We start from the raw sequence: 8964 nt of genomic DNA on the forward strand, positions 1-8964 counted from the left end.
GCCCAGTGGTAAGCTTTAATTCATGACTGTTTCTGTTCTAGCACTTTTATAACCCTGTGAAATAGCAAAACAAGTACTAACCCACCTAATCCACGGCTAATTGGGCATGTTCAAGCTCTAGAACACTTGGCAAGCTGGACTGGTTCTTGCTTAAAAATAAGAATAATCTTAAAATAATTAATACAAGACCTAAAAGACAAACAACATTGCACAACATGGAATGTGATATTACAGACAAATTACAAACTTTAATATTGACTATTGCTCAAAGGCAAAAAAAAAGGGGGAGGGGGAATACATTGTGCACTATCTGAACAATGTTGAGACATCTCTGTCAAATCTGCAGGGATATCACATTGTCACATTTCAACAACTCATCCTGATTTTCTCATCCACAAATAAAAATAAAGGGCTGAAAAGCTGACTAAAGATAAACAACTACCATATCAAAGTTATTTCTGAAAATTACTGATCTTGAAGGGTACATTGATTATATTTTCAGGTAACATTCAGAAAGATCTTCTGTCCTTATTAAAAAAGTGCCTCTTTTTTAAGAGATGTACATAAAACCAAGCCAACACCAGCTTGCCAGGCTCCTGATCGTCTTCACACTAAAAAAAAAAAAAAACAAAAAAAACCCAACCCACACACCTCAAGGAAGTATACAGAATCACCTACCTGACACTTGGTGCTCTCTCAGAAACTGATCTGGCACATCAGCCTGTATTACTAGTTAAACACAATGACAGCCATAGAGCTGGACACGTAGTTTTTAAAAGTTTGAGGATTGTGTGCGGGTTTTTTTGCTCTTTTTCGAAGAAATGCTGCTGAACAGATTAAGAAGTAATGCACTTACAAGGTTTATTGGAAAACAGTTTTAGCAAGGGGACAGGCACAATAAAAGATTATATACAGTGTATCTAGCACTTCACTATACATCTACTACCATGAAGATACTTACAAGATGTTTTGGGTTCCATTTTTTAAAGGTCCGTTTTGACTTAACAAGGCAGCAGATACAGTTTTCAAAGTTTCAGAAAACTTTCAACTTGAGTGAGAAGTCAAAAAAACTGACTGTCAAAGCCAGGTCAATTTAAAATGAAAACATCTTCAAATTTGTTAACTGAGACTTTCTGACTTGAGTCAAAAACACAAAATTCCTTTCCTGCATTCAAAGACGCTGCAGTGCAATAAATCTGTTTAAATTAAAAAACCCTCACCTCCATTTCTATAATCCCACAGTCCACAATCAACCTGAAACCGAAAGGTCCCGTAAGTCATAACACAAAGCAGCAAGTGATGGGGAATTAAACTATTCAGCCACACAGGATTATACTGACATTAAAAAAAATAACCTCACGTTAATGTACTCATCCACATGAAACAACAGAAGTGATTATTCCTGTGTGTCAAATGAAAATGTAATCTGTTTTTCTTTCAAAGAGGAGATACATTTGTATTTCAACCAAGATTACAGCACATCCTTCCTGCACTCATAGAATGGGCTGGCCAACTATCTATTTTCTATAAGATCATATCTAAAAGAAGGACTGCTTGAAAAAACACATTTGACAGTTATATGTCAGAAAAAAAAGATCACCCTAACTTTTCCAAAATCCTAACTTGCCCTAAACATTCTTTATGAGTGAACAAGAGTGCACCTTCCAGAATTTCATACCATGAAAAGAAGAAATCTCTGACAGTTTAAAACAAATTAGGTTAAAAATAAAGTAAAATATTAATTAAGTTGACTTTGTAGTTTCAAGCAGCTTTTGTTTAGGGTTGGGAATATCAGAAGGCACTGAAACCAAGGCCACCTCATGCTTCCCATGATGACAAATCCGCCTGCCACAATTGTATTATTTGCTGTGACTCAGCACTACAGAAGATACGTGTGCAAACCCACAAAATAACAGTAAGTCAAAATTCTACTAATTTCATCCTAACTTTGGACATCAGCAATGAAAGAGTCACACAGCACTGAGGCATCACCACATCAAGCCACAACCCACAGGCACTTCAAAGATTGGTTATGCTCATTCTGCCTCCTCATCCCATTTACACCTGATATCCCTCCTATCAAAAGCTCCTGAATCCAACAAACAGCACATTCTCTTTTCTGGTAACTTTTTGATACCAAAAAAAAGGCAGAATAAGAACATGTAGGTAGATGAAGAAAGAATCATGTGGAAGCTCTATGAGGAATCCATGTGTCTTTTAAGAGACAATCTCACCCTACTTCAGACAAAACCCACAACAGCCTAATGTTAATCACAACATTATTATCAGACTTTACTTACAGGTACTTATAGTTTGTGATCCACTAATAGGTGCCTAGTTTGCCAAAATGACATTTTTATAATCCAACAGGTGAATTTGCTTTCAAATGTTACCTTAGCACTAAATTTGGTAGACTTACAAAGCCTTGTTTGGAGATACGTTCAGGATGTTTAGCCACAGGGTATTTATTTTATGGTTTTAGAGTCAGCACATCATTTACATATAATCTCAATTTACATAAAATAAAACAAAGACCTGTGTGTGTCAAACCGATTGGTATCTCACAGAACATATGAATCCTGCTGCTGAGCCTGCCAAGCACTCTGAACTCCCAAATAAAAACAGAAAAAAAGAGAAAATAAATACTCTGGGTCACAAGGAAGCTGTCAGCAGCAGGTCACTGGCTAAATCTTAAATCTTAGGTCACACTCTGAAAGCTCTGAGTCCATAACTCTCCACACACATCCAGGACCATCCAGCTGTACTTCTCTCCATTCCAATGTGTTTTAGCATCTGTCTCCTCATGACATTAAGCAATAATTACATTTCAAGAAAGTGTTCACATTATTCCAAACCAAATTTCTTCTGCCACTGAACTCCATTTATTCCTGTCTAACATGAACAGACCAGCAGAAGTGACCCTGTGATGTCCAGTCTACTATTACTTTCTAGCACTTTTTCATACCTTCCTGCTACTAACATCCTTTATAAATCAAATCTGGTGAAAGGAAATTTACTGTCACCTGTCTCAGACTACCTCTAATTTTTATCTTCAAAATGAATTATTAAGTCTCTACAATATTTAATGCAATTCAAGACATTCAGGAGGTGGCATAATTTCCAGCCCTATTGGTCGACAGATTTTACATTCAGTAGAGGTTTTCAGACTGTTTAGGTTTAAATTACCTGTTCTGTTTTTCCAGAGTTGCTTTACCTTGTCAATATTACTTTAAAAGTACTGATATTACTCTACAGGCCTTCCTTGCCTTTCCATTCTACTGCTGGCATTTTGTATATTGAAAATTCCACATTCATTTCTTGGAAATAACATCGAGCAGTTTAATCCATTTACTTGCTTAACAGACTTTAAAAACTGTAATAGATGAGGGTTTTTTTTCTTCAGAGCAGAAAAAATCTGATTTGCTATCATAATGTTGCCTCTATTCTCCTTAATTTATATCAGCATTTATTTATTGGTATTATTATATTATTTAAATAAGTACATCCATTATGCTTTAGCCCTTAGTATGAAGCTGAACAATTTTTCTATCAGTTCAGCTTCCACTTGTTCTCTGAAAAAGAGGCAGTCTGGTCTTTCTAACTTGTTTGTCCATTACATCATTCCAGAACCTCCTGTGCAGATATTTCAGCCACTCAGAATATTTCATCAAGTGTGTAATTCCTTTAATGTCTTTTATTTTTCTTGACTTGCTCACAGCCTACTAGGCTTGCTCACTATTCCCTCTGGCCTTCTGAAGTATTTAAACAAATACAACAAACCCAGCTATTTGCTGCTGCTCTTCTATTGCTCTTATGTTTCAAATTAACATTAAAGCCCCTAGCCCTAAATCACATTACTGTTTGTTTTATCTGCTATATGCTATTTTGGAGAAACTTGAATTCAGTTTTCCAGGGAGGCACTGTTTTATATCAATTATCCTCTTGCCATAAAAGTTACATTTTGCAACTTAAGAACTTGTTTAGTTGCCCTTAAATGTACACTTTTCTTTTGTGTTCTTAAAGATAGAAGTTAAGTCCCCTCAAGAAGTCGTACACTTCAGAAAAAAAAAAAAAAATCACAGCCCCGTGAAAGGACAAACAGCAAGATTTTAAAACAAGCCTGCAGAAACAGGACCATAAAAGAAAACGCACCATTCTATTAACGTTAGCTTATTCAACAGAAAGGGAGGAAATGAAAAAAAGAAAGAAAGAAAAGAGCACTGTACAGAAACACCCAAGCTGAAATAAGACTATCAAATAATCTGCTTAAATAAACAGTTACACTTAGAAGTTTCTGTAAAGAACCCTTCAGAAACTGCTACAACTGACTGTAGGACTTTTTAGTTCTCGTGGTGACTTGGGCCAGTGCTGCTGCCATGAGCTGCTGCTGCCTTTCCTTTTCCAAATGGACTAAACTGGGAGTTCTCCAGGAGCCAGCACTCAGCTGAATATACAGGACCACATGAGCACGCCAGCTCTGGAGTCAGCAATACAGAGAACATAACATCGGAAAAAACCAACACATGGCACACTGACAGCAAAGGGTGAACACCCTGGGACAGTGTCAGAAGGAGAGATGGGATGTAACAAAGCCTCTGTTTTGAAGTTGGGGGGCTGTGGGAGGATGCCAAGCCCTCAAAGCAATCACACCTCTCAGAAGTGAAGCATCCCTGAATCTGTTGGAAAGACTGTGACAAGAAAATCCACGCTGAGAAAAACCTCTGCCGCATGTGTCATCCTAAGTTACCGAGCCTCAAGCTACTATTCATTTCCCCTGTGCCTATGGGTACGTCTAAAGGGTAATTAAAAGGTGCAACCACAGTTCAAGTAGAAACTTCAAAACTTGTTTTCAACGAGCTAGTCCACGTGTCAATGCAGGTGGTAACACAGAAAGGAGAACACAACGAAATTACAATAAAAACAAGGCCAAATACACAAAAGATCAGCTTGATACAACCTATTAATTTACACAGTGTTTCATTAACTATTCTACTCTAACTACTAATTGCCAAAGTTATATACAAAATAACTTTCAAATAAAGAGCTCTAAGGATAGAGTTGCAATCCCATTTTCCGAGAGCTCACAGACATATCGCAACTTTGTTAAGTCTTTCATTACCATCAAGCAGTCAGAGCAGAAAATAACGCCAGCAAACCAAAAAAAAAAAAAAAATCCAGAGGAACAGCGGCTTGAATAAAGGATAAAGGGACCATTAAACACCACCATTCAGCACCATTTGGGAATTCTGCAGAAACAGCAGCCCGGTATTTTCACAGCTCATGACGTATCTTTTCAGCACGGAGTTTCATTTTCATGAAACGCCCCCAAGAGGCAGCGCTTAAAATCATTGTTACATGGACCTCGCTACGGGCGAGGTTTAGAAACTATGAATGGGACGAGCTTCTGTTGCATATAAAATCTCTGGAGCAGGACAACTGGAAAGGGCTACCAAGCGCAAACCTCCCATCGTACACAGGCAAAGAAATTACGCTGTGAGATAATGCGAGGCTAGGGGGTGATGTTTGCAGGGAGAAGGCAGAGCTTTTTCAAGATCAACTAACACCACGAGGGAAAAAAATTTATAAATCAAAAGCTTGGAAGATCCAGCAGGAAGTTTCCCTTCCCCTCCACAGAATCAATTAGGTCGGAAAAGACCTCTCAGATCACAGAGTCCAACTATGATCCAACACCCCCATGTCAAACCACCATGGCACCGAGTGCCGCGTCCAGTCTTTCCTCAAACACCTTCAGGGTCGGTGACACCACCATCTCCTCGGGCAGCCCATTCCAATGCTTAACCACGCTTCTCGCGAAGAAATTCCTCCTGATGTCCAAGCTAACCCCCCCGCCTGGCTCAGCTTACGACGATGTCCTCTCGTCCAGCTCTCGCCCTGCCTCTGCCCTCACCCGGTCCCGCCGTGGGAGCAGCATCACGGGGCCAGCCCGCCCCGCGGCACGGAGTTCTCCGACTCCGCGAAGCCAACCACGGCGACTTCCAAAGGCGGCGCGCGGCCCCGCCACCGGCACAAGCCAATAGAGTCCCTCCAGCCACGAGGAGCCTCTCCCCGGGCAGGGCAGGGCGGCACCGGCCCGTCCCTCCCCAGTCCCCCCGCGAGGAGCGGGTCCCGGTCCCGGTCCCGATCCCGGCCCACACGCGCGCCGCTCGCGCCGCGCCGGCCCCGGCCCCGCCCCGCCCCGCGCGCGGCCCCCGCGCGCCTGTTGCGCGCTCGCGCGCCCGGGCCGGGGGCTCGCGAAGAGGACTCCCGCCGCGCGCGGCACCCCCGGCCCGGCCCGGCCCGGCCCGGGCCTCCCCTCCCCTCCCCTCCCCTCCTCCACAACCCAAGGCGCCGGCAGCCGATCCCCGCCCGGTCCCTCCTCCCGCGGAGACGCGGCCCCGCGCTCCGCCCGGCTGCCGTCACGCTCGCTCCGCCGCGGCGGAGGTAACGGGGCTCCCCTCCCGCGGCCCCCGTACCTGCTGCCGGCCCGGCGCGGCCCCGCGCTGTCTCCTCTCGGGCCCGAGGCGCGCGAGCGCCGCTCCCTCCCTGCCTCCCTCCTTCCCTCCCTGCCTGCCCGGCGCTGGCTGGCGGCGGCACTGCGCACGCGCGCGGCGCGCCGCGGCGCCCTCTGGGAGGGAGAGCCCTTCCGGCGAGACCGGCCGGCGGCGGCGGCGCCCTCCTCAGGACGGCGCGGCCCCGAAGGAAAGACTACGGCCCACGCGCGGGCGCGCCACTCCTGCCGCGGGGCGCGCCGGGAGTTGTAGTGCGACGGGCGGTGGCGCCGCACCCCGGCGGGTTTGGGGAGCAGGGAGGAGGGGCCGCGTCCCTTCCCTGCCTGAGGGGCGGCGGCGGCCGGCCGCCGGGGTCGCGTGCCGGGACACGGAGGCGGTGGTGGCGATGGCGCAGCAGCCACCAATGTCACGGCGGCTTTAGGCCCCAGCTCGCCGCCCGCCAGCGCCGCCGCCAGGGAGCTCCGTGCCGGGAAGTGCTGAAAGGGGCAGGGATGCTCCCGGGGCCGGTACCGCCGAGGATAGCGCAGCGGACTGATGCTTCCACTTTAATGAATGCGGGTCCCTTGGCGGTGGCCTCGGTGTCACCGCAGACCGCGCCATTGCGGGTGCGGCAAGCGGCGGAGCCATTTCGCCGTGCCACGGGCGGTGCCGCGGCAGCCGCGGACCGGAGAGTCCGCAGGAAAAGCCACCACAGCTGCTGGTCAGCCACGGTGTGCGATGCGGCAGGCACGTACATTAGACTGTGTGACACAAGCCGGCCTGCACACCCACAGAGGAGCACAGGGTGATGATGCCAGGAGGGGAATCCCAAGCAGCACCCACCAGGCTGCTTCCAGGCCCATCCCAGGAGCCATCAGCCCACTAAAGGCCCATTTCCAGGGGCACAGTGGGAACCCAAATTAAGGACGCGGAGAAAAGAGCACCCTGTCCAGCCCCATCCCAGGGGAACCTCAGCCCCAGAGCACCTTTAGGATTGGGGGTGTAGCTGTGGTCAGGGGTGTGGGACACAGGATGGGACGCAGGGGAAGAGCATTTGGGACAGGAATCATTAAGGAGTGATTAGGGCAGGAACCAGGGGTGATCTAGGGGACATAGAGGAACAAATATAGCACACAGGAATAAAAAGGGCCAGTCACGTGTAAATGGTTTGTGATGGTTTGTCCATGTCCTGCACCTGATCAGTGCAGCCTGTCGGGTCTTCTCATTAAACTCCTTTTGCACTTTGCCCTGGGTGAGGAACTTGTAGCCAGAGCACCACAGGGAGTGGCTGCTGGGGGGCTGGAGAGGTTGGGATTGAGGGGCAGCTCCTGAACACTGCCTGAGCTCAGCTGCTGGAAGGAGACACACTGTACATGTGTGTAAGTACTTCTGTAAATACACAGATGCTCACCAGTGCACCTCCATCCTGCTCAGCAGGAGCAGGGCGTGGGATGAGGCTGCCAGTGCTGTGTGGGAGTGCTCTGTGTGGATGGATGTGTAGTCTGTGTCCGTGTGTATTTGCTTCATTGGTGCATGTATGAATTTGTGCATGTGCCTCTTGGGAATACGAACTCTGGCTATTGCTTGGACATGGGCATGGAGCTGCAGCAGCCTCACCTGTCTCAGACTACCAGATCTCAGACAATTTTGCCACATCAATAGATACATATATTTGTGTACATATATACATTGGTATATTTCACAGGGCATCATATAGAAGCACAGCATCTCTACCCATTGAATTAAGAGAGATTAAAGCAGACAAGAAACAGCTTTCTCCCAAAGCATTTGCACCAAAAAAAAAAAAAAAAAGTTCTGCTTTTCTTTCAGGGATTTCACGTTTCTTGCACCCTACCTAAACACATCTGTAATGCAGCAGGAGGTCTGGTTACAGTCTTGGTTGGCATTCCTGATATACCTTGAATCAAATTAGCACAGTTATGGGTGGCAGCAGAGATCTTCAGGTTCTCCTGGTTTTGATGAAAGTCTGGATTCAAGTGCAGCTGAGCTAATGCAATGCAGGTTCAAGGATGAATTCCTGTTTCCTGTCTCTCTGCTCTTCTGCTCCCTTCTCCCCACCAAGTACAAATTTTCAGACATGGTGAACTATGTTCACTCTGCATGTATTGTGATAGCCTGCCCTTAACAGTCACCACAGATGACACCTTTTTGGATCACAGTCATCAACTGCAGTGGAGGATTTGCAAAACCTGGGGCCTTGTGTGGGATGAGGCTGTGAGGCAGTGTACCAGAGAGAGAGAGAGGCAGATCCAGGCTGTCTGGGTCTGCGTGGTCACGGAGCAAGGCATGGAAACAGCAAAAAGTACCACCAGAGTTCCAACTGTGTGAAACCAGAGATATCTGAGACCAGGCTGACATCAGGTGCTGGTAAAATTAAGACAGAAGTTAGCTTCATTTCTGACAGCAACTTCTGAAGCCCTCAGTGTTTTTGTAATTCGAGTTAATTCAGCTGGAG

At 46.5% G+C, this 8964-nt stretch overlaps 1 protein-coding gene across 1 annotated transcript in view; it reads right to left on the reverse strand.

Annotated features, from left to right (window-relative positions):
- KPNA1 (karyopherin subunit alpha 1) overlaps positions 1 to 6604 on the reverse strand; it is a 49908-nt gene extending 43304 nt beyond the window's left edge. Inside the window, exon 1 of the mRNA XM_040089398.2 lies at positions 6474 to 6604. The gene's annotated coding sequence lies outside the window, so the exon portion shown is untranslated. The remainder of the gene's footprint in view (positions 1 to 6473) is intronic.
- Between the last annotated feature and the right edge of the window lie 2360 nt (positions 6605 to 8964).

Source organism: Hirundo rustica, chromosome 2 (assembly GCF_015227805.2).
Source record: "Hirundo rustica isolate bHirRus1 chromosome 2, bHirRus1.pri.v3, whole genome shotgun sequence".
Lineage (NCBI taxonomy): Eukaryota > Metazoa > Chordata > Aves > Passeriformes > Hirundinidae > Hirundo > Hirundo rustica.